The 25,699-nt window shown below is 40.1% G+C and overlaps 2 long non-coding RNA genes across 3 annotated transcripts; one reads left to right on the plus strand and one right to left on the minus strand.

Annotated features, from left to right (window-relative positions):
• Window positions 1–114: 114 nt before the first annotated feature.
• Window positions 115–11,898, plus strand: LOC123847633 (uncharacterized). 2 transcript variants are annotated; one of them, XR_010409405.1, is made up of 3 exons: window positions 115–553; window positions 7,040–7,287; window positions 11,135–11,702. It is a non-coding gene; the product is annotated as an uncharacterized LOC123847633 (long non-coding RNA). The 2 variants fall into 2 exon arrangements; XR_006791580.2 differs by lacking the exon at window positions 11,135–11,702 and adding an exon at window positions 11,724–11,898 and having other exon boundaries at window positions 118–553.
• Window positions 11,899–17,856: 5,958 nt separating this feature from the next.
• LOC135362944 (uncharacterized) lies at window positions 17,857–21,352 on the minus strand. Its single transcript, XR_010408439.1, has 3 exons — window positions 21,173–21,352; window positions 20,597–20,709; window positions 17,857–19,885 (listed from the first exon to the last, which is right to left on the minus strand). It is a non-coding gene; the product is annotated as an uncharacterized LOC135362944 (long non-coding RNA).
• Between the last annotated feature and the right edge of the window lie 4,347 nt (window positions 21,353–25,699).

Below are 25,699 nucleotides of genomic sequence, written 5' to 3' on the forward strand. Positions count from 1 at the left end.
TAACTTCTTATTCACTCTAGATAGAAATAGGGACTGATGATTCATGCAGCATGAAGACAATTATCAGCAATGAATAACTCTTTCCTATTCCTCTTACTCTTGTCATTGTTTAGTAATTTAAAGAATCTGTCTCAGAGAAGTGACGGTAGAGCAATGATTTGCTCTGAGAGAATAGTCAGGCGAGGGGAATATTCCTGAACTGTGGAAATCAGTCAAATTAGAAATGGGGTTTTGTAACCCGTTTATAGCCAAGGGAGTGGAATATACAATGATCCTACCTGGTGGGGAATCTTCTCAAACATTCCCACCATAAACTCATGGCAGATCAACAGAGCAGGAAATTGTGGGGGGCACATGAAGGCAAGGACAGGAAGACAGGAACAGGAAGGACAGGTGAAGAAAGATGAGATTTCCATAAACAGGAAACAACCGTATGGCTTCTTTACCTCTTAAATCTTATGTGGAGACAAGCAGAGAACCCCACTCCCAACCAGGAGAGAGGACCTACCTTCTCCCATCCTTCCGGCTTAATCCTGGCAGATATTCAACTCAGGTGAGGTCAATGTATCTTCCTCTAATTCCTTCACTGTGGGGCAAGGTGGGCTTCTTGTGGGGAGAGAAGAGGCAGAGTAGATTGGTTGCTTGAAGGGAAGGCGACACCGAATGTTCCAGGGAGACGTCACAGAAGTCAGAGAGACGCAGGGTGGTGAAGAGTAGTAGCCAAGAAGAGTGGTGTGGCTGTGCACAAAGATTTAGCCACCGGGATATGGTGCAAGGCATCGTTCATAACCTGGAAACACTGAAGACAGCCCCAGTGTCTTCAGTAGGGGGTTATCTGTGATATAATTCAGAGGAAAAAGCAAATTATAAAATAATAGGACATGATCACTCCACTCCTAAAAGTAATCACATGCACACACATACACACCCACACACATGACTGGGCAGACATTTATTAAAATAAAAAGGGAAGTGGTGGGACTATAGATGTTTGTCAATCTTTCCTTTTGCTCACTTGTATTTTCCAGCTTTTTGGACAGTGAGCACATATTCATCAGCAATAATATGGGGGTGTATATCTCGGATATACAGAGAAAAGGTAGTTTCCTTATTGGATCTGTAACTAACTCATTCTTCTTTACAATACCCATTTGTTAAAAGGGAAACCTTAACTTTTCATCCTATCTCCTTAACCTGGTTCAATCTAGTGCATTAAATGGTCCCTCTAAATATGCATTGTCCGGTATGTTAATTAATTAACATTTAAATTTCAATTCCACACGCATCTATTTGATTTTCCTTTTGATTCTTTCAAATTATTTTCAAAAAAAAAATACAAAACAAATCTTTACTTTCCCTGCCCTTTACTCAGAAATATTTTAGCTCTCTTCCTAGTTATCCTTAGAGGTAAAGAAATTAAAAGCTAATTTTCATCTTGTACGTGTTCTATGATTTCAGAATGGAAAAATAGATCTCTAAGAGAATAAAGACTAAGAGAGAATAAACAAAAAACTTTATGTTATAGTGCAAAGATTATGAGTGCTACTGTTTTCTATTTTAAATTCTCTCTCAATGTTGTTACTTCTTTTTTACAACAACAAAAAAAGTTAAAATTGAAAAGAAATTCAATTCCTCAAGGTACTAGCCACAGTGCCAGTGTTTAACAACCACAGGTGGCTCCTGGCTACCCTACTGGACATTTAGAATGTCTGCCTCGTCGCAGAATGTTCTCTCAGAGAGTGCCATTCCAAATAAAGCGCCATCTCGGATTTCTGGGCCATCTGGCCCCTCCCTGGCTGCTGCGTCTGGGTGAGGCCTGGAGGGGTCTGGATGTGTGAGAAAATAGTGAAGCTTGGTGGACAGGAGCCCTTTGGCTTAGTGCTGGTCTTTGTGAGCTCAGGCTGCTTCAACCCTGGGGGGCCCTTGAGCAGTTTTTAGGTACCCATACAAACATCCCTCATTCAACTTCCTGACTTCAGGGTTTTTACCGAGGCCCAGGCTCTGTCTCCTCACATGGTCCCCCAGTCCACAAGCAGGCCTGAGTGGGGTCAGGGGCAAGCCAGCCAGCTTCCTCACTGGACCACTTTCTGTGACCCATTCTGCAGGGTGGGCCCACGGGATTCCCTGAACTGCCTGTCCCTCTGGCCCCAGCCCCTTGGGAAATTGGAAACTCTTCCAACAGAAGCCTCCCTCAGCCGTGTCTGATTAAGTCTGCAGGCCACCCAGTTTCCTAGAGTCTGATATATCAACGACCTCTCCAGAGAGGCTACAACTATCCCAGGCTGTACCCAAGAAGTTGCGACAAGGCTCCAGCCCTCAGACTCCCCGAAACGTCTCTGACTGCTTTTAACAGAAATCCTCCCTGAGAAGTTCCAGCCCAGAGGGGGACAGGCCCAGGTGCCTGCTTCTCACCTCTCCCTTCTCTCCTTCCCTCTCCTGCCCACTTCTCTTCTTTCCATTGAGTCTTGGGGCTGGAAATGGGTGGGATATTCGTTTACTACCCAGTGTTCTATGGCAAAGCAACAAGCTTAGTAATCAAGCTATCTCATCTCTAGTTGAAAAAGCAAGGTCTTTTCCTCTGTGTGTTTTAAGGGGAAATTAAGGAATTCAGAAAATCCCTCCTCAAAACAATAACTGTCTTCCGGCAGAATGCAATTTCATTTTCAACATTAGGGAGGGATTATTACTTGCACGTTTGTCTTTGCATTCTATATGTAAGATTTCCAATGTCCAAACTGCTCCCTTATGTTTTCCCACGCCACCCACTCAGGCAGATGGATGCCCTGGTCCCACCAGGGCTTAGGTCATTTCCTCAGAAAATTAACCCCAAAAAGCACACGAGCGAGTTCCAAATCATCCTACCAGTTACAATAAGGAGGACAAAAATTAATTTTTTTTTTCGTTATAATGGTTGGGTTAAACTAATCAGAAACTATCTTTAGAGAGGAGGTAATTGCCAAGGTCACCTTTTTATCTGTAATTGGGCCGGCATCAGATGGATGTTAAAGACTGACATCCAGAGTCACCACACCACTAGCTCTGTGACACTGAGCAAATGGCTTTACCACCCTTCACCTGTTTCCTCATCCATAAAATGGAAATAATAATGATGCTATCATGCACTATCAAGAAAATGAAATGAAGGGCGCCTGGGTGGCTCAGTTGGTTGGGCGACTGCCTTCGGCTCAGGTCATGATCCTGTAGTCCCGGGATCGAGTCCCGCATCGGGCTCCCTGCTCGGCAGGGAGTCTGCTTCTCCCTCTGACCCTCCTCCCTCTCATGCTCTCTGTCTCTCATTCTCTCTCTCTCAAAAAAAAAAAAAAAAAGAAATGAAATTGAGAATGTAAAGCACAAAGTCTGCAACACAGTAGCCACTTGGGAAACGTCCCATGACAATGTGATGACTGAAAAGAGTAACAACATTAAACAGAGAAATCTTAGAGCAGAGAATAATAGTAATAGCCTACTCTTGCTTTTCAGCCCAGGATTATGGTTTAAAATGGCTACAAGTATAACCATTACATGAGTTTATCTCATAGAATCTCCAACTGTAGTAGAATCCCAGGGATGTCAGATCCTTACAGACCACAGGCTCAACACCCCCTCAGACATTAGGATCTCTGACACCAGGGAGACACTTGTTCCATCCTTGGATGTCTCCACAGGAGGGGGACTCTGCTTCCAAAGGCAACTGGGTTTTCTTTTCTTTTTTCTTCTTTTTTTCTGAGTTCTGATGGTTCTAATTCTCTCCTTCACCTTATGTATTACTTTCTGTCTTTACAACTTTTTCTTATTTACTATCTTTAAAAATCCATAATAATTCAAACAACACAGCAGTTTGTAAGGTGAACTATTATAAAAGTTTGCAAAGTGAAACATTAAAGTTTGCCTACCGTGCTCAACAAAATTCTACTCTCCAGAGAAAACTCCTCTCAGTGGTCGTGTTCCCATCCTATTTATTCAAACATTTTCTGTTTATACACAAAGTTATGGACACGTGCATTTTTACATAAATGGGACCAGACTCTATGTACACTTCTGCTACCAGCTTTTTAAAAATCAAATAGTGCATCATGGACTTAGTCCCATATCCTGACACAAGGACTGATATCACTGCCAGGCCGGTCCATGATGAATGTAACATGTTTCTCCTTGGCGGGCCTCTCACGGGCCCTCATTTGGCCTTTTGCTGCCACTTGAAAGAGTCTTGATGGTTTTAAAACATTTCCAATCAGCCTGCTAGCTACCATGTGGGAGCTTTCTCTAAGCTGAACATCCCTCCTTCCTAATGTTGTTCCTCATATGACATAGTTCTAGGTTCCCCCAAATGTGCCAGAGCTTCTCTGGGTCCCTAGAACTCAACAGCACAGCCAGGACAGCTGCCCCATCGGTACCAAGCTCAGGAGGCCAGGCCTGCCTTCCTGCTGGAGAGCTTGGGAGGCCGCTCATTGGCCAGGCAGCCAGTTTCCCTCATCATTCACAGTTCGCGACAACACAATTTATCTTCTAAACCCAAACACTTTTGAGAGTGGAAAATACACCAACTGGATGGGATGTGGAAAAACCAGAACGGTCTAAAGCAAAATCGAGAGCTTTTCGTGTGAAAGTTGAAATCGGTTAAAATTGTAAGGCTTTCCCTTTTTTATACCAACTGACTTTAAGCCAAGTGCCGAAGCTATAGGACATGCATTGCAGACAAACTTGTCTCCATTGGGGGTAGATTTGGTTTTTGAAAAAAGCAAATCTTTGTCAGATAGAGCAGACATAAGAAATAAACTATTCTAATTTCTTTTATAGATGAAGAATGAAGCCCAGAGGAGCTAAGGGATTTATTAAGTTTATTATTCAGTTAATTGGTAACATCTTTTTTAAGGAAAAAGGGATTTCCTTTTGGGAATTCCTTTTTTGGGAAAAAGGAATAAAAATTCTAACCAGTGCCTATTATGGATCAGTCACCATGCTAGGATTTTTTAAATATATTTTTATTCAGTTAATATTAATTGAGCATCTACTACATGCCAGCCACTGTTTTATGTGCTTGGGATGCCTTCCCTGTCCTCAAACAGTTTACGCATCTATTGACTCATGACACCTACCAACAAACCACCAGAGTCCGTATTCTTATCCCATTTTAGGATATGTGAAGATACATAGGAGAGTGACACGTATGTGGGAAGACATGGAGGCCCAGAAAAGTGAATATATTTTCCCAAAGTCACATACTGAATAAGCGGGAGAGCAAGATTCTGACCCCCCGCCTTCCACCCAGGACTCACACCACAGCCTCCTCAAACCCTGGCATAGAGTCTGGCATCGGGAGGCCTGGGGCCAGGGGGCAGAGAAGGCTCAGGATTGACCCTGATCAGTGCACAGTGTCTGTGATCCACAGCAGAGGTAGGGGTGACCTCTGTCAGACTCGATACCACTGACGACACTCCTTACCCAGGGCTTGTCTAATGGTGAGAAAAATCAGAATTTATATTTTTTTAAAGTCTACTTTAGACTCCAGATACAATTTTTTATAACATGCTGTAGAGAGACGCAGTTAACACAACAACAACCAGCATTTGAGAGGGTCTCTGCAGCTTTCTAAGTGCTCTGGTGTACATCCTCACACTGAATCCTCACAAGAACCTTACGAGGAGGGAGGACGGCAGGCTTCGTGACCCTAATCCTACAGACAGACTGGGGAGGTGCGGGGCGGGGAGCAGCTCGCCGAAAATGCCAGAAGTGGTGGGCGAGAGCCCGTATACCAACCCGGGACCTTTCATTCTACGTGAATCAGTAGGCGATCCCTGTCTATTTCATTAGCCAGCATGGAACACTCTCATGTTATCTGGGTAACTGCCATTTGGGAAAGTGATGCCTTTCCTTCTCACCGGTGCCTCGGAGGTGATTTAAACTACAAGGGCACGTTCCATCCATCCATCGCTCTCAGGCTGGATCCCGTCCGAGCAAACAGGCCGCCTGGCTCGGGTTTCTTTTCCTTGGTGTTTTCTTATCTGCGTCTCACCAATGGCTTAGCCTCTGTGGGTGAGTGGGGTCAGGAAGTGGCACACACACTCTGTTTTTATTCTCTGTGTGGAAATTTTCTAATTATAGGTCACACCAAGAGTTTCCATTCTCCCCCGTGGCACTTCAGTCTGTTTATGTAACTTAATAAGCAAAGACCCAGCACATTTTTTTTTTTAAAGACTTAAACCATGAAGCTTTTAATGAGGAATCAAACTCATTCCCTTATCTTTCTGCCTAGTGAATAACCGGTCGTCTGTTATCTGCTTAGTCTGTAGCTGAAATTACGATCGCCTCTCTGGTCAGGATTTTATAGTCTGATTACGCCTTAAGCTTCCTGTGTAAGCCATCAGGGAAAGTGGGGACATTAACTCTCCACCACCACCACCACCACCACCACCAAAAAATAGATCCAAATACAATCCTTTAAAATGCCAGGCTTCACAGAACAAAGATAGATCACAGAAGCAACAAACAAGAGTTGTAGTTCAAGAGGGATAGATACACCCTAGCATATGATGCAGGAAAGGTGCCCATTTAGACCATAAAAGGAGTGAGATTTTAGACAGTTTCTATGCTTCTGGGAACACAAACTAAGGGCTAAGATTTAAACAGTTTTATTCTCATCACAGAGATATTTCTTCCCCCAATGTAACTGCCTGAAAAGATACGTATTTTTTTAAGTTTAAGCCATTTCAGTCTAGGATCTCCTGGAAATGTATTCAATAATAGTAACTTTTAGGCAAAACTTGCTCAGTAGCAATAAACCAATCCTATTTTAACCAATTTAAGCTATTAACCAAAGACACATTTTTAAGCCAGATTCTTTTAAAGTCAAAAAACAGCTATGTAGCAAAGATTCTGTTCTCTTCCTACCAGCAGTATGTAAACAGAAATCTCTTTTGCAGAGCCTCTCCACAACAGAGGCTGAAAAGGAAATACAAAAGACAGGATTTTGGTAAAAGACCCTGACCCTGAAGCCCTACGTGAATATTATTATAAAATTAACTTTTTGATTATCCTCCAGGGGCTGCAGAACACATCTAAATGGAAGGAAACTAATTTATGAATCAGGCTACCAAGCGGGATCAGGAAGGTGCTTGCTGTTCGGGAAGAAACAGCTCCAAAGCAAGAATGTAGGGCCCAGGAAGAAAAGTCATCCAACCCCAAGAAAGTCACCGAGCTTTGCTGAAGCAGCAACCGCAGCAGCCGCACCCCCAAAACTTCTCTTCGTGACATCCTTAATACAGTGAAGAGTAAAGGAGGTACCACGTGGTATGTTTCAGGCACAGAACCCGGCACAAAGTCAACGTCATTGCAATCATCATTGTTGCTATTATTTGGGAGTTCCCAGGCGGTGTCCATTTAGGGTATTTGAAACAGATAAACAGACATCTTTCAGCCTTTAGGTTTCTCGGTCAATTTTGTTTTAGGCTATGTCCCATTTTGCTAAGTGGAAAAGTCTTACTCTGCTGTCTCAATTAGAGCACAGTATGTTCCCTGTGTGGGAATATCCCTGGGAATCCCTAAAGAATCTGTCTTTTTATGTAGGCTCTCCAGTCAGGAAGAATTTGTTGTGCTTCACTTTTGTTGATTATAATATGAAAGGAGTCCATATTTTCAATTGTTCAGTATAATACAGAATGTTTCATGTATATAGTAGTATATTGCCTTATTACATTATTTCATATAGTATCAGATTCAATATTCTTTCCCCAAGCATACATAAGCCACTTTCTCCTCTCCCCAACACCCCTCACTGAGCCATTCATGAAAATCACTGTTTTAGGACTTAGTTTAGGGGAAGTATTCCATCTCCGATGCAGGTTGAAGGGTGGTCTTCGAAAGAAGCGGGACATCAGGAGCTCGCTGAATTCCCATGAACTGAAACAAGAAAGCATTCAGGAACATACAGTCACTACGGAGAAAAACTAAAAGAGGAAGAGGAATAGATTGATTATACTGGTGAAAAATACATAGGATGCTCTTTAGCCCATCCACAGACTGAAAGCCCTGCCCTGCGCCACCAGACTTGTAACACCCAGGGAATCCAAATACACGCACTCAAATACAATCACTAGGTCCACCACCAGCCCACATGGTGCTTTTAGACAAATTCAAAAAGGACACCCCTTCAAGGCACTTTACTTTCATCTTCTAAAAGTCACTGTAATATACTGACTTTTTTTAAGAACAAGAAACTTAACTCCCCTGTGCTTTAAAAGTATCATGTAAATTTGTACAAAGCCAGGACATCTAGGATATGAATGATGCTCCATAGAAGGTCCCTTGTTTAGTCTACAACTCGAGCTCAATGATGCACAGCTCCCCTGGGAATGACTTGTTTCATGCCCATCACACTGACCATGAGCAGTTGTGTCTGCTTTACACCTGGCTTCAGCTCAGTTCCTGGAACAGAGTATGTTCTCAATAGATATCAGTGGAATGGCTGAATGATTAAATGAATGAATGAGTGAATGGCCCTCCTTTAACACAAGCATCTACTGCAAAAGTGGGGGGGGAAAGCATGGCTAATGTTTACCGAGCACCTTCTGTGCATCAGGTCCTATTCTAGGCACATATGCGCATTCTCATGAGAACCCTATGAAGTAGTTACCATGACCCTCCATGGCCCCAGAGGCTCAAAGAGGTTAAGTAACTTTCCAAGGTTATCCTGCGGGTTGAGTCACAAACCACATGACCACCATCATCACGTTCCTACCCATTACAATAGCAAGTCAGTCTATAGTCTGCATTGCTCTGGGAAGCTGCCACACCTACTACAAACAAGAGGAGTTGTTCCCTTGTGTGGCCAGCTCAGGAAAGAGAAGGCACTAGAAGCTCCATAGTCTGGTTTCCCTTTCTGTCTATAGAGACAAAGTTATGCTCTCCATGCAACTCAAGCCAGGAATGAGGTCACGCAACATTCCTGGCCCTGGCCTGCATGGAAGACTCACCGTTGAAGTCCGTGGAAATTCATTCAGCTACAAAATAACGGGCCCTTTTATCACCTGTGGGGGTAACACCTGGGCGGACAGCACATTCTGAAACGTCCTGGCCACTAGATGGCACCGAAGCTCAAATGTCCCAAGTCCAGAACATTGCTCCCGCCATGTTTTCATTTAGATCATAACATCAGTACAACAGTGGCGGCATTATTAAGCACTTCCTGGGTGCCAGGTACTCGCCCAGGGTCTCTGCAAGCATCATCTCATCTAACCCTCACAACAACTCTACAGAGCAGATGTCTCACTATCTCCATTTTACAGATAAAGAAGCTGAGCCAGAGGGAGGTGAGAATCATGGCCAAGGAAACCCGACTTGGGAAGAGGCAGAGCAAGGATTTTAACCTAGCTAAGCTGGCGCTCCCCAACCTAGTTCTTAGCCACTCCACTGTTGTGTTTCCTCCTATGCTTTCTTCATCTTTGCGCTTAGCTGCTGGGCACAGGCTCAGTAACTCCTTTTGCAAAATCTTCTCTCAAGGGGGAGAAAGAAAAACCCCATTCAGGCCACATAAACATGTCAGGCACAAGCCAAGACTTAGGTTTACTGAAGCTATTTACTCAAGGGCACAACCTCAAAAGAACACCATCCTGGTGGTGAAAAAATGGGTCACAGCCTGTGGTGCAGGGAAGCTAAGTTGGCTGGCTCTGGCTGCCATGTCTCACATGCTAGAGAGAGCCCCCAGCAGATGACCTGGGGGCGGGGGGTGCCCTGAGTCCTCCATACCCATCAGGGGGTCTAGAGCAGGTCCTTAAATTCTCGAGCTTCTCGTATTGTATCTGTTTAAAGGGGTAAATAATTTATGCCCTGTCCTCTTTATGGGGTAAAAATAAAACATGTCCAAGTGTTCACTGTTATTGTTTAATGATAAGTAAAGCATATATCATATAAACCTTCTTTTCCCCTTTTCACCTAAGCAATCTCCTCTTTGACCTCCCTGCCCCCCGCCTTTCCTTTTTACAACCTAAGTCTGTTTCCAGAAAACTGTTCTTAAAGCATAAATCTTACCATATCTGCTCTCACTCCCAGCCATTGACTCTATCACCAATTCTAAACATGGTGGTGAAGGCCTCACATTGCCCACTTTCAATATGCCTCTTCTTCCTCATCTCTCCCAACTCAGTCCCCTCCTTCACCTTATGCCCTAGCTACACTAGATTATTTGCTATGCTCAGACAGTTTCCTTATTTCCCCACCTCTGTGTCTCTATTCAGTCATTCCCTCCACCTGTCTGTGGTTCATGGTGCCCAACATTCCGAGCCATTGACCTTTGATTAGAGCCCCTGATCTTCCTTTCAAGAATGACTCCCCTGGCATTGTACTGGCCAACAGGTGGGCACATGATCCAAGTCAGGCCTTCTCACCTTGAAATTTGTACCTTGAGAGAGGTGACCTGACCCAACAGTATTGGAGTTGACCCATCCTTATAGACCATACTCTGAAAAAAAAAATCTGAAACCAATCCTGATACATCAATTCACAATGTCTATTCCCTTTTTTTAATTTTATTTATTTATTTGACAGAGAGAGAGAGAGCAAGAGCAGGAACAAAAGCCAGGGGAGTGGGAGAGGGAGAAGCAGGCTTCCTGCCAAGCAGGGAGCCCGATGTGGGGCTTGATCCCAGGACCCTGGGGTCATGACCTGAACCGAAGGCAGACACTTAACGAATGAGCTACCCAGGTGTCCCTGCCTATTCCCTTTTATTTCAATTCAGAAGTGATTCCCACAATACCCAATAGATTCCCCCATTTTCCTTTTTCTCCCTGCCTTCAGTTAGCCAAGAGTCCATTTCTGCTATCTGCAGTCACTAAATCATCCTTCAAGATTGAGTTCAAGTGACAACTCCTTCATAAAGCCAAATTTCAAGCACATTGTACAGGAATTCTTTGTATGCATTTTTATTTTCCCTCTAGATTGTTTATTCCTTTAATTCGGGGACTGGGACTTGTTCATCTTTGTATCCCCAACAGCTCTTGGTGTAGTGCCTACTACATGGTTGTTTCTTGATAAACATTTGTTAACTTGAATGTCAAGCCACTTAAAAACAGAGTTTAAAGCAACTTATAGGTTTGGTAGTATTTTAATTCTGTATTCTGTAATTGTTCCTACATGTTCTTAGCTAATTGAATTTGTTTTTCTACCGGAATCATCTCTCCAAATTCTACAACCGTTATATTTTCAAGAAAGCCCAAAGAGGACAGTGAATTTGAAGGTGCTATTCCGATCCAGAGACTTCCACCTCCTGCCCTGCTTCTCGCCCCTGCTAAAATGTCAAGCCTCTGGCCGCTACCAGTCAGATCCCAAACAAGCGTGTGAATAACAATGGGAAGTGTGACAATTCCCTAGTTTTTTGTTTTTGTTTTTTTTTTTAAACCTTCTCAGGAAGAGCTTGACTATGGAGAAATCTATGTTTAGACTGTTGTCTTTTGTATTTGGTTTAGTAAACTGCATTTCAAGGCCCCTAGGATGCAAGTTATACTCATTATATGCTCAAACAATTTCCCCTTCAACATGATTTTCACGTCAGAATGATAAAGGGTAACAGAAAAATAAGAACCATTGCGGCACCAAACTGACCCATCATTAGTGTAAAACCTTAAATGAGTACAATTGAACTGTTTGTTGATGCATATATATATGGTAAATAAAGGTAAAGATTGATTTTTGTTATCTCTATGATGAAAGGGTGCTACTTTTCCTCTTTCCAGATTTGAGATCGTTTTGAAGCAAAAGAAGAGAGAAGAATAAAAAGGGAGAAGGGAAGTTGACAAGTTTTCTGAGCCTACTGCTCTTTTCTCTCCCCACCAAGAAATCAGCTAATCAGAGGCAGTCCTGGTGACAGTGGCCATCTAACAGAAGTGCGGGGGGGTTCTAGATCTACTGTAAATATTCACTAAATTAAGCACCCCTACCCTAAGTACTATTGCTTGTCCACTTTCAATAATTACTTGCTGAACATTGTGACAAGAACAAAAAACCCATGATATGTAAAACAAACATTAAAAGACTCTGAAAGGTGGGGCTCCTGGGTGGCTCAGTTGGTTAAGCGACTGCTTTCGGCTCAGGTCATGATCCTGGAGTCCCTGGATCGAGTCCCACATCGGGCTCCCTGCCCAGCGGGGGGGTCTGCTTCTCCCTCTGACCCTCCCCCCTCTCATGTGTTCTCTCTCTCTCATTCTCTCTGTCTCAAATAAATAAATAAAATCTTTAAAAAAAAAAAAAAGGCTCTGAAAGGTGGAGAGAAGAAGGCAGATCAAAAAGAAGGAAGGAATAATAAAGATAGAGTAAAAATCGATGAAAATGAAAATATTAAAAACAGAAAATTAACATAACAAAGAGCTGGTGCCTTGAAAAGATCAATAAAACTGACAAACCTCTAGCAAAATTGAAAGGAAAAAGAGAGAAGACACCAATTGCCAATGTAAGGATCAGAAAAAATAAAGGGATATCTCTATAGACCCTGCAGACATCAAAAGGAGACTAGGGAAATACTGCACACATGTTTAACAATTGAGACAAAATAGACCAACTCCTCAAAAAACACAAACTACCACAATTCACACAATATGAAAGAGATATTATGAATAGCCATATAATAATATATCAATCAATGCAGAAAAGGCATTGACAAATTCAACACACGCATGTTAACCACTCCCAGAAAAATAGTAACAGAAAGGAACTTCCTCAGCTTGATAAAGAGTGTCTACCAAAAACTTGCAACTAACATTTTACTTAACAGTGAAGAAAGTGTTTTCCCTCTAAGATCAGGAATAAAGTGGGATGTCTACTCTTACCACTGTTATTCAACATAGTTTGGGAAGTTCTACCCAGGGCAATAACCCAAGAAAAGGAAATAGAAGGCATATAGGTCATAAAGGAGAAAATAAAACTGTCCTCATTTTCTTTTTTTTTTTTTTAAAGATTTTATTTATTTATTTGAGAGAGAGAGAATGAGAGAGAGTGAGTACATGAGGGGGGAAGGGTCAGAGGGAGAAGCAGGCTCCCTGCCGAGCAGGGAGCCCGATGCGGGACTCGATTCAGGGACTCCAGGATCATGACCTGAGCTGAAGGCAGTCGCTTAACCAACTGAGCCACCCAGGCGCCCCAAAACTGTCCTCATTTTCAAATGTCATAATTATCAACAGAGAAAAATCCCAAGGAGTCTACAAAAAAAAAAAAAAAATCCAGACCTAATAGTTGAGTTCAGCAAGGTCACAGAATACAATTAAGCAAACTAAACTTAATCATATTTCTATATACTAGCAATGAACACATGAACATTTAAATTAAAAATTTCCATTCCATTTACAATCACTCAAATAAAATGAAATGCTTAGGTATAAATCTAACAGAACATGTACAGAACTTATATGATGAAAACCACAGAACAATGATGAAAGAAATCAAAGAAGATATAAATGAATAGAAAGGGATACCATGCCCATGGATTGAAAGACCCAATATAGTCAAGAAATCAGTTTTCCCCATATTGATTTACTGGCTTACTAAAATTCCTAGCAAACCCCCAGCAAGATTGTCTTGTAGGTACAAGATTATTTTTAAATTTATATGGAAAGGCCAAGGAACTAGAATAGCTAAAACAATTTTGGAAAAGAAAAATAAAATGGAAGGTTAAGTCTCCTTAATTTCAGAAAGTGTTATAGCTACAGTAATAAAGACTGTGAAGTATTGGTGGAGGGATAGACATACAGATCAATGAAACAGAACAAAGTCCCCACAAATAGAGTCACACAAATATGCCCAATTGGTTTTTGATAAAGATGGAAAAAAATTCAATGGAGGAAAGCCTTTTCAAGAAATGATGCTGCAGGGCGCCTGGGTGGCTCAGTTGGTTAAGCGACTGCCTTCGGCTCAGGTCATGATCCCGGAGTCCTGGGATTGAGTCCCACATCGGGCTCCCGGCTCAGCGGGGAGCCTGCTTCTCCCTCTGACCCTATCCCCTCTCATGCTGTTTCTCTCTCTCTCTCTCTCTCAAATAAATAAATAAAATCTTAAAAAAAAAAAAAGGAAAAAAAAGAAATGATGCTGCAGAAATTGAACAGTCATAAGCAAAAAAAGAAGAAAAAAAAAAAGAAAAAAACCTTGACCTAAGTCTCATACCTTATATAAAAATTAACTTAAAATGAATCACAAATTTAATGTAAAACATATAACTTAGGGAAATAAAAGGGAAATCTGTGGAATCTAGGACTACAAAAGGTTTGTAGACTTAATGCCAAAAACACAACCCATAAAAAGAAAAATTGATAAATCAGAGTTCATTAAAATTTAAAACTTCTGCTTTGTGAAAGACCCTGTTAAAAGGATGGAAAGACAAGCTACTGACTAGAAAAAACTGTTTGCAAGCCACAAATTAAAAAAAAAAAAAAAAGACTGGTATCTTAACTATATAAAGAACTCTCAAAACTCAAGAGAAAAAAAAATGGGTAAATTAGAAATTAGAAAATAGGTAAAACACTTGGAGAGATATTTCACTGAAGAAGATGTACAAATGGCAAATTAAGAACATGAAATGATGCTCAACTCCAGAGAATTACGCTGAGTGAAAAAAACCAAACACAAATCATTACTACTATGTGTTTCCATTTACATAACATTCCGGAAGTCACAAAATTATGTGGAAATGTAGAATGATTAGTGATTGCCAGGGGGTACACAGGGAACGGGGGGAGGAGGGAAGCAGTGTGGCTATAAAAGGCTAACATGAGGGATTCTTACCATGATAGGAATTTTCTGTGTCTTGTGTCTTGACTCCATCAATGTCAATATCTTGATTACGGTACTGCACTATAGTTTTGCAAGATGTTACCATTGGGGAAAACTGTGTAAGAAATATACAGCATTTCTCTGTATTATTTCTTACAACTGCATGTGAATCCATAGTTATCTCAAACTAAAAAGTTTAGTTAAAATTTTTTTAATAAAATAAATAAAAGATACCATGTTGAAGGGAAACACAGATGAAGTTAACATAATAGATTAAATGTAATCTGCTAACTATAATATATAGTTTCTACATCCAGTTTTATTTTCAAACTATCGAAACCCCCCTTTTTTTCAGGATAAAACAAGACAAAGTAAGAGAAAAATTTTTGAAGGGGATTGCATACCAGTTGGTTAATTGTAACATGAAAAGAGTTGAAAGTTATAGTAAAGTAGGGTGCACAAAAACGTGAGGAAATACACTGTGGAGCCAGTGGAAGTGGAAAAATCTCACTCAACCTGTTCTATATGGCCTGTGAGCCTACAAGGCCTGAAAGAGTCATCACAGACAAAAGAAGAGAAAACAAATATTTTAGGTAAATAGATTTAAATGGAGAGAAAGTAGAGAAGCCCAATTTCAAATTGGTATTTGATTTTCAAAGTCCTTTCTATTCTTAGCCTTCACGCTTTTTGACCATTGTAGTTTTGCAATTTGAACATCCCAGTTAATTCTCAAGATTATGGCAGACAAAAGTAAAATAGGTCCCCGGGCTCAGAAAATGTGTTGCTATCAAAAAGTAGTTTTTAAAATTTTATAGTTAACATAAGAAAAAAATTATTATGATTAGTCTGTAAAAAAAAATATCAACAACTCTTCCCCAGCCATACCATTTATAGATATGCATCTAATAAAGCTTAGCTTAAGTACTGCATTAATCATTAGTCACAAAGCATCTCCTTTACTTGAGACCTTACTAAAGTTTAACTTGATTTCTCTTAGGTCGGTGGTGCAGCACTCATACACCACAATTCATGTGGTGGAATTTTCTTTCAGAATCCAGACAAAAACTATCACAAGAGCATCTGTAAATTCCTTCCAACAGACTTCATGAAAAATTATACTTAAAGGAAAAGCAAATATTTCCTTAAAAGCAAGAAATGAATCACTGTCACAAATGGTACAATTAAGAACTCAGCCACAGTAGGAGAACAAGGTAAATGGAAGATGAAAATTTATATTCAGTCATGACTTTGATTCTACAGAGATGAGACAGTCTAGTGTACAACAGTTTAATTTCTAGCCTTAATTTGGCTTCTGAATGAAGCAAATAATTTTAGCCAATCTTTCCTTGTTTAATATCAATCAGAAGAAATTTTTCTTCATGTGATAGGATCAGATAAAGATTTAGGTGGCCTGAAGATTTAGGTGGCCTGATTCATGGCCATTTATTATTAATAAGCCATAATAGAGAATCCATGTTCCTTGTCTTTTCACATATTTTAAAATAAGTAGAGACTATTAAACAAGCCAAGAAAATGGAAGCAACTTGGACTTTTGCCCTGCGTGGATATTGTATGAGTGAAAAGAAAAGTTGACCATGATTCAGGCGATTTGTAAAACATCACTTTTCTCTCATAGTGTTATTTTGGGCTATCTGTTTTTAAAATCCAGTGAAAATCCCACAAACATGTATAGATTTACTCGTCTCCAACATAAAAGAAGTCCAGAAGTAAACAGTTTAGAGCTGGAAGTTCCACAGATACCAGAGACCCAGATTCATTTTTATCTTTCTGCTCCACTCTTCTTTGCACATGACGTTCACAGATACATTAGTTACGGTTCTCCAGAGAAACAAAACCAATAGGATGTGTCTGTCTATAGTCACACAGAAGACAATTTTAAGGAATTGACTCATGTGACTATGGAAGCTGGCAAGTCCAAAATCTGTAGAGTAGGCCAATAGGCTGGAGACACAGGAAAGATTCGATGTTTCAGCTCAAGTCCAAAGGCAAACTATAGGCAGAATCTCCTTTTCCTCAAGGGATATATGTTTTATTTCTCTTATGACCTTCAACTGACTTTATGAGGTCCACCCACATGATAGAGGGTAAATTGCTTTATTCAGTCTTCTGACTTCAGTATTCATCTTTCTTTTAAAAATACCTTCACAACAGGGGCACCTGGGTGGCTCAGTCAGTTCGGCGTCTGCCTTTGGCTCGGGTCATGATCCCAGGGTCCTGGGATCGAGCCCCACCGCGGGCGCCCTGCTCAGCGGGGAGCCTGCTTCTCCCTCTGCCTGCCACTCCCACTGCTTGTGCTCTCCCTCTCTCTGTCAAATGGATAAATAAAATCTTTAAAAAAAAACCTTCACAAAAAATTCTAAACTAATGTTTAACCACATATTTGGGAACCAAGGCTTAGCCAGATTGACACATAAAGTTAACAATTATCATGGCCTAATGAAGCAATCTAGCTTAGCTATCATGCTTCATTTCAAGAAGCAGGAAGGAGGTAGTGGGCAAGGGCAAAGGGTGTGTGACAGTGTCTATTTCTCTTAAGAGATTTTCCTGGAAATCTTAATCAACAAATTCTGCTTACATCTCAGTGACTAATCTTCATTGCAAAATAGTTTGGAAATTGTAATAGCTTAGTTGGGTAAAACTAGTAGTCTGCCAAAGTAACTAATTCTGATAATCCAGGCCCTAGAGTGAATCTTTGTATTTATCCTGCTTGGGTTCCATATCACCCTTTGGATTTGTGACTTGATACATTCTATAAGTTTCAGGGAACTCTCACCATTATTCAAGTATTGTTTCTGTTCTATTCTTTATTTTCTCTCCTGGTTCTCCAATCACACACATCTTAGATCTTTTCATTCATTATGTTCCTATGTCTCTTATATTCTCTTTTGTATTTTCCATACTTTATTCTCTCGATTCTTCAGTCATGATATTATTTTCTGATCTATCTTCCAGTTTATTAACATTTCCTTTGCTCTGTCTAATGTGCTCTTAAACCCATCTGCTGAATTCCTAACTTCAAGTATTGAAATTTTCAGTTATAAAACTACTGCTTTCATTGTTTCTAGTTCTCTGCTGAAATTTTCCACTGTCATCGAATCTCTTAAACATATTATTTTAAAGCCTGTGTGGGCTACCTCAAATATTGGATATTTTTGTTGTTCTATAGCCATTTTCTGGTTTTCTGCTTGATTTTTGATCATTTGGTTTGTCTGCTAGTATGCCTAGTAAAGTTTTATTGCACACCAGACATTGAAGATGAAAAGGTATGGAGATAATCCAAGGCTCTGTGTGATATTATAGTCCTCCAGAGATTTTTTACTTTTGCTTCTGGCAAGTATTCAGAGTAAGAGCAGATCACTTTAACCCAATCAAGAGCTAGCTGGTAAGAAAAAGGATTTCATTTTTTGTAATAGTTGTCTATTTCTATTTCTTCCTTACTCCTAGGATGCAATCTTTTGGGGATCCCAAATGACAGACTGAAATGTTAACTAGAGCCCTTCTTTCTTGGTGGGCTCTGGATTCCAGTATTGTTCCTTCACCTATATAACACTGATAGAAACTCAGCCTCTCCACCTCCATTTTCTGTTCAGCTTCTTAATCTACCACTTGTGAATCACCCAATACCTTGAAAGAGAAAGGCAACAAAAGTTATGTTTACCTGTGTGTGTCTCTTCTTTCTAGCATTTTGGCCTCTCACTTCTCTCTGTCTTGGTATCTTTCAGATGCTTTCAAAGAAAAATACTTTTAAGTTTTATTCATTTCTAATTATTGTCAGTTGAAGAATTCATCTGCAGTTCAGCATTGCCAGAAGTGTTCTGATTGATGATTTTTGAAGAACTGCCCTAGAATGAATCATAATCTCTCATAATCTGAATTTATCAAATTTACCCACTAATTGCCAAATCTCCACTTCACTTTGTGCTATTTAAACAGCCTGTTCCTCAGCAAGGTATTTAGGACATTGAGATTTTTTTTTTCTTTTTAGTTAATAGGGAATAAAAGTTGTTACATAACTCATTTTCAAATAAATAGTTTTTCCTGAGTCTGAACTTTTATTTTTACTTTCAGTCTAAGAACCCCATTTTGTTCCAGAAACAGAGATACTTATACTTTAGCAATGTGTAGAATAGAAAATAGTCTGGTACTTCCAAAATAGTACTCAGATTCCTTCATTTACCTAGTCCTTCTCACATGCAAGGCATTGTGCTTTGGATTGTGAGAAAAGACAACAGAACCACAGAACTTCAGATCTGAAAGAAACTTAGAGATCATCTAATTAGACTCACTCATTTTACAGAAGAATTATTTGCTATAAAACAAAAACTTTGTCTTCTTAACTCCTGCTCAAGGCTTTTTTCATGATGAAGTGCTAGTTGTTGGTGAAAAAGTGATTTCTATTTATCTGTCTTTCTTCCTCCACTATGGACTTAAACTTTTGAAAAACTTTACTAAATAAAATGTATTTCTGAAATGACAATTCATGTAATCCTTATATAAAGTATAATTTTTCTACCAATTTTTTTAAAATAATGAACATAGCTCAAAAGAAGACCCACTACTATCTTCAAGAAGTTAACAGGATATGAAATTGCCCCCTCTATGTAGAAAGATATACAAATGAATGATTATCCTCTAAGGAAGTATATGTTCTATCTATATATGATATATGATACACACATAAATCACATGCATTTATGTAACATATTCACGTATATGGTATATATGAATAAGGTGGTCATCTTATGTCTGCCTCCTGTGATAGATTAGGAGCTCCTCAAAAGCAAGAATTCTAGCTTTTCATTGTCAGCTTCAGCTTGGGGTCTGCAATATAGCAAACTGTTAAATAAGTGAGATTCTTCAAATCTATGTAACTGGTCAAGACAATAAATATTCTAGGAATTCAAAGGAGGTTAGAAAATTCTGAACTGAAATCATTGAGTAAAAACATCATGAAGAGGGGTGCCTGGGTGGTTCAGTCGTTAAGCTTCTGCTTTCGGCTCAGGTCATGATCCCGGCGTCCTGGGATCAAGCCCCAAATAGGGCTCCCTGCTCCACAGAAAGCCTGCTTCTCTCTCTCCCACTCCCCCTGCTTGTGTTTCCTCTCTTGCTGTGTCTCTTTCTGTCAAAATAAAAAAATAAAATAAAATCTTTAAAAAAAAAAATCATGAAGATGCTGGAGGAGGTAGATTTCTGTTAACATTTGGGCTAACATGGATAGGATTAGGTAGACTGCAATATGAGGTGGGTTATTGTATTTGTTTCCTATTGCTGCTACAAATTACCACAAACCCAGTGACTTAAAACAGCACTAATTTATTATCTTATAGTTCTGGAGGTCAGAAGTCTGAAATGAGTCTTATCAAATCAATTTAACAGAATGTTGTCCTTTCTAGAGGCTCTAAGAGAGAATCTGTTTCCTTGCCCTTTCTATCTTCTTAAGACCACCTGAATTCCCTGGTTTATGGCCACTGCCTCCATCTTGGGGGGTGCATCAGTGAACCTCTCACATCTCCCTTTTCTGCCTCTGGTCCTTTGCTTCCCTCTTATAAGGGTCACTGTAATTACGCTGGGCCCACCCAGATAATCTAGAGTAATCTTCTCATCTCAAAATCCCTAACTTAACCACATCTGCAAAGTCCCTTTTGTCATGTAAATTAACAGAGTCATAGAATTTGGGGACTGGAAATGCAGACATGTTTAGAGGGCCAGTATTTTGTCTACAACGGATGTTTTAAGCAAAGGTCTAACGTCGCGGCCCTAAAGTGTGGTCCCTGAGCCAACAGCAGTAGCATCCTCACGATTGTTAGAAATACACATTCTCAGGCCTTACCTCAGACCTGCTGAATCAGAAACTCTGGTGAATCCCAGCAACCTGTATGGTCCCAAGCCTTCCAGGTCATTCTGATACACACTAAACCACTCTGAGAGCTGCTGCCCTAGAGTCTGGAAAAAAGCAAAACAGGTTCAGAGGGCTGGGAGCAGTTGAATTTCACAGGGGTGGAGGATTCCTAGAGCATACAAACACTGAGACTACATGGATGGAACCAGAGCATGGACTCTCCAGTGAAGGGGCACAGCACAAGTAAATTTCTGGCTCCAAATGTGAATTGAGTGGCCTTCTTACACATTTCACAAAATAAATTACTTAACTGAAAAGGCTCATTGATGTCATGAGGCATAAAAGTAATCTGTTCAAACTCACAAATTTAACGGACTGACCTAGAAAAAATCATTTCTCTTACTTTAAAAAATTCAAATCAAAAATTTATTATGAGGATTTCTAGGTTAAAGACACAATTTTTTATCAAAATAAAGAAAATATTCAAAAGATTACTGAATATTTTAATTTCATAAAGTCTTCCTCGAATTAGTCATAACAATAGCTGTAATTCATCAGCAATTTTACCATTTTCATTTTTTCCTTGAACAAGCAGCACAGTGAGGAATTTTTAACAACACTGTTGTTATCTCTGGAAGCCTAGACCTTCTGAAGAATCGCAGGTGACTTCCCAGGAGGCTTGATTAAGAGCAGAGGACAATTGCCTTTCCCAAGGCAGAGAAATGGGGCCATTTAGAATTGTGCTCTCCTGGAGGCAAACAGGAAACAGGAAGCTCTCTGTCAGCCATTCTTACCCTGCCCCCAGAGCAGGAAGAGCAGTAGGAGGAGCCATATCAGTTACTTTGACCCAGCCCAGGAAATAAGATGGCTTATTCAGTGTGTAGACCTGGGAGGGTAGGAGAGCAGACAGCTGCTATAACCCAGTAACTCGCCCTGACAGCCAGATAACATCCATTCAGTGTGAATACTGAGGAAATGAAAAGGAATGTATACTCAAAACACATTAATTAGGCTTTAAACAGAAGGGGAGATAACAGTTTTGTCAAAAGCCGTAAACAAGCTACCCTCTGTCTCCGAAAGTCTTTTGTTGGGCCCAAAACTCCTCTGGGTGAACCGCATCCTAAACCACACCATACCGTAGCACTCAACTGTAAGAACTCAAAATGAGAATAAGCAGTATGATGAAGTACAGCACCTCCTAGTAAATATAACAATACTAAGATGCTTCCATATTTATTGCTGTACCTAGCTTCCTGGATATAAAAGTGTACCCACAGCTTGGAACATATCTTTCGTTAATGTTCTTCACAAGATTTAACAATACTCTGGAATGAATCTGAGCTTAGAAATAGAAGAGTCAAGTGTTGAATGTGCCAGAATATATCAATATATAAATATCATCACAATCAAACATTCTAAAACTTCTCTTCGGGGCACCAAAAAGGATCTACCTAGGACCTACATTATACAGACACAGTATAAGGGATCTGTACTTTGAGATCATTATTTGCAGAACAAAAAGAATTCAAGTCATGTATCAGGTGCTGTTAATTAACTTAAATACAGGTTCTGATTGCTGCCAGGTCAAGCCCACTGATCATATGACTTAACATGATCCCAAACGTGTTCTCCCTTCAAACCTCTCCTTTAGCAATGGCATCAGCAGTCCATTCACCCAGAGGAAAACCTTTACAGTCATTCTTGTCTTTATCCTCTCCTTTTTCCTCCCCACTCCCTCCATACACATATGGTTTCAGTCACTTGAGACCCTTACTCATTCTACCTCTGAAACGCCCTCACCTCTGCCTCCCTCAATCCCCACAGCCCTTCTTTTGAGCCCCATCAACTCTCTCAATCTCTCTCTCTCTCTCTCGCTCTCTCTCTCTCTCTGCTACCAACACTGCCTCTTGACTCATGTCCAAATCCTTGAAGCATTGACCTGAAGGCCCAGACACCTTCAACGCAGTTAGCCAAATGTCCTCATGTATATCTCAACCCCCCCAGGAAATTTCCATGGTTCCTTCATCAATGTTACCACGTCTCTTTTACTTTTAATGTAATCATTGTGTAAAATTATTTTCTTGAGATATAACTTATATACAATCAAGGACACAAATCTGTGTGATTAACTTTTACATATATGTACACCAGTAACCAGCACCACATCCGCATATCAAATACTCCAGCAGCTCAGCAAACTTTCACTTAGCTCCTCCCAGTCAATACTTTGCCACCTAAAGGTCACTACCATTCTAACTTCTACCACAATAGATTAATTTACCTGTCTTCAAGCTTTATATAAATGAAATCGTACAGTATGTACTTTATTGTGTGTGTTCTACTTTATGAATATACCACAACTTATTTATCTACTCTGTGAATGGACACATTTGGGCTGCTTCAGTTTGGGAGCTATTATGAATAAAGCTGCCATGAACATTCTTGTACCTACCTTCTTTTGTGGACATATGCACTCATTTCTGTTTGGTATATACCCAGATGTAGAATTGCTAGGTCACATAGTGTGTGTGTGTGTGTGTGTGTGTGTGTTTTACTTGTGTTTAGCATATACTGCTAAACAGTTTTCCAAAGTAGTTGTATTTACCACTTCCTAGATCTCTGAATTATTCCAATAGTTATGCTATTTTAATGTTAGTTTTTTATGTGTTTCTTCTCTGACCACATTTGAGCTCTTTGAACACAGATTCCTATGTTACCTTATCCCATATACCCAATATATAGATTATGATCACAGTTAGATATTTATATTACATACAAGTCACAGATGAAATACATGATAGAGCATGGCATGGTAGAAGGGCTTAGGAATCTCACATTTACCTCTCTCTGGACCCACCCCAGAGGTGACACATGCCTATCCTAGCCCTGTCAACACCTCAGTCACCCAAAAAGAGGTGGAATATTCAAATCAGTTCCCAACATTTCTTGGTCCCCCACTGAGTGCCAAAAGCTCAGTTGCATCCATCTGTCTGGTATTACCGGGTTTTAAACTTGCTGGTATGTATTCAGTCCCTTATTAAGCTGCTGGAAACCTTAATAGGCTAGAAAACCTCCAAAGTTCAACTCTTGTTTTCCCTGTAACTTTGTGCACATTCATTACGAAAAGTGCTAAGGAAAGTGTGCTCATTAACTATCCAACCTGTGTTCTAACGTGGAATCAATTAGTGCTGAAGCCCTCCACCTCAACCCGGAGATAGAAAATGCCTCCCAGAGAAACACCCCAAAAGATGCATGTCCCTTGATCTGTTTGTGCAGATGGAGGGTATTAGTTACACAAACACATGGAGAGAAGATAGGATTACGGAGGAAGTCCTCCAAAGTCCTCCAGCTCTCCCTGAAAGTGAATTTCTTGTTCTTCCTGTTTTTGCTTCTGAGTCTTAAATTTTTCACCGCTCTTATATTTCGGTGAGTGCCATGGCACAAACCACTTTCTGCTCCTTTTTGCAGAGACTGTTTTCTGCTTTTTCATGTTGCTTTTAATAAAACATTGGCTCTAGACAGCTTCTGCAACCACATCCAAAAGAAGCTCTCCACAACCTTGAAACCTTAGCCCTCCCTGAACTAGAAGTAAAAGGAAACTCCTAGAGATAAAGTTTTATAAAAAACTATGCAAAATGGAAAATATATATTGCCATTATTTTCTTTTATTCCAAGAGGTAAAGTTAAAATGTCCTTTTGGTTTTAAGTAAGGATTTTTTTCTTTCAAATGAGAGAAGCTCACGTGTCTGAGTGAGCCAGATGGTTGCTGTTGCTACCCTATTCAACAGGAGAGTTTTATGGGGAAAATTCTGATCTGGCAGTAGGCAGCCATTCTGTGAAATAGAGGCACCTCATTTTTCCATCTTAAGAGATGCTTCTGAAATGAGTCCAACAAAATAAGTATTTCTGAACACCCTCCAGCTTTTCACCAGCCTGTAGCTCCCACCTCCCACTCTCATAATCACAGTTAGTAAAATGACTGCTGTTGGAATTCACTGAAACCTGGCAAACATTGTCATTCATCCCGGGCCAGGGGTCAAGTTACCATTGGCAGAATAGGATGGATGCACAGTGTAATAATCTGGCTGTGGCTTCAGGAAAACCTCAGGCAGTTTAAATGAACTTATTTGTCCTGTGACATTTTCATAAGCTTTACAAATGTCCCACCCGATCTCCCCCTGCCAAGTCACTATGCCACTCACTCCTCAGGATTCCCAATAGAGATGGCACATAATCTCCAACTCAAGTACATCTTTGTATTTAAATATCAAAAAGTGGTAGCAAAGGAAATACAGATATTTGTAGGTTGCAGCATGCATTAATTATCTTTTAAAATTTGTAGTAATGTGAATATTTCCCACAACTTTCAGCACAAAGAATCTCCCCTTCTTTAATCCCTTTTATCTTAGATCTCATTTCCTCTCACTTCTTTCTTTTGTACCCACCTCTATCTTTTCCTCTCCCTCCTTCCCCCAACACACACACATGCACACAAACACACACACACTTTCCTGCTTTGGCATGCTTGTCCCCACATCGCCGTAACACCACATCTAACTGATATTGTTGATCTGAACAACCTCATGATATATAATTGCTCCAAGTAACCCAACACATTGGTCTTTTGCGAGTACCAAGCAAGTACCATCTTTACTATTCTTTACATGTCCCTTCCAGGCCCATGGTACAAGGGGATAACAAGTTCACACTGTCGTCCCATCAGCCATGGAATAATTACAATTTGACTAGGCACCATGATTTTAAAAATAAATTTGACATAGGAAGATTAAAGTAACAATAAAAATACTAAGTCTAATAATGATAGTTATAATCAATTACATGTAATCCTACCCCAGTAATACCAATATCCATTTTTTATATTTGATTTTATGTAATTGAATATACTGCATGCACACGTTAATTTTATGCTTTTCTATTTAACACTATGCTAAACATTTTCCCATGTTTCCCCCATAATCTTAACATTTCATTTTATAATGACTGTCCAGGTTTTTTACCTAAATTCATCTAATCTTGTCATCACTAATGTCAACTGGATAGCCCAGCAATTCTTTTTTTTTTCCTAAAGATTTT

Source organism: Mirounga angustirostris, unplaced genomic scaffold, assembly GCF_029215605.1.
Source record: "Mirounga angustirostris isolate CCGP_5_RB_7025 unplaced genomic scaffold, mMirAng1.0.hap1 SCAF_2, whole genome shotgun sequence".
NCBI lineage: Eukaryota > Metazoa > Chordata > Mammalia > Carnivora > Phocidae > Mirounga > Mirounga angustirostris.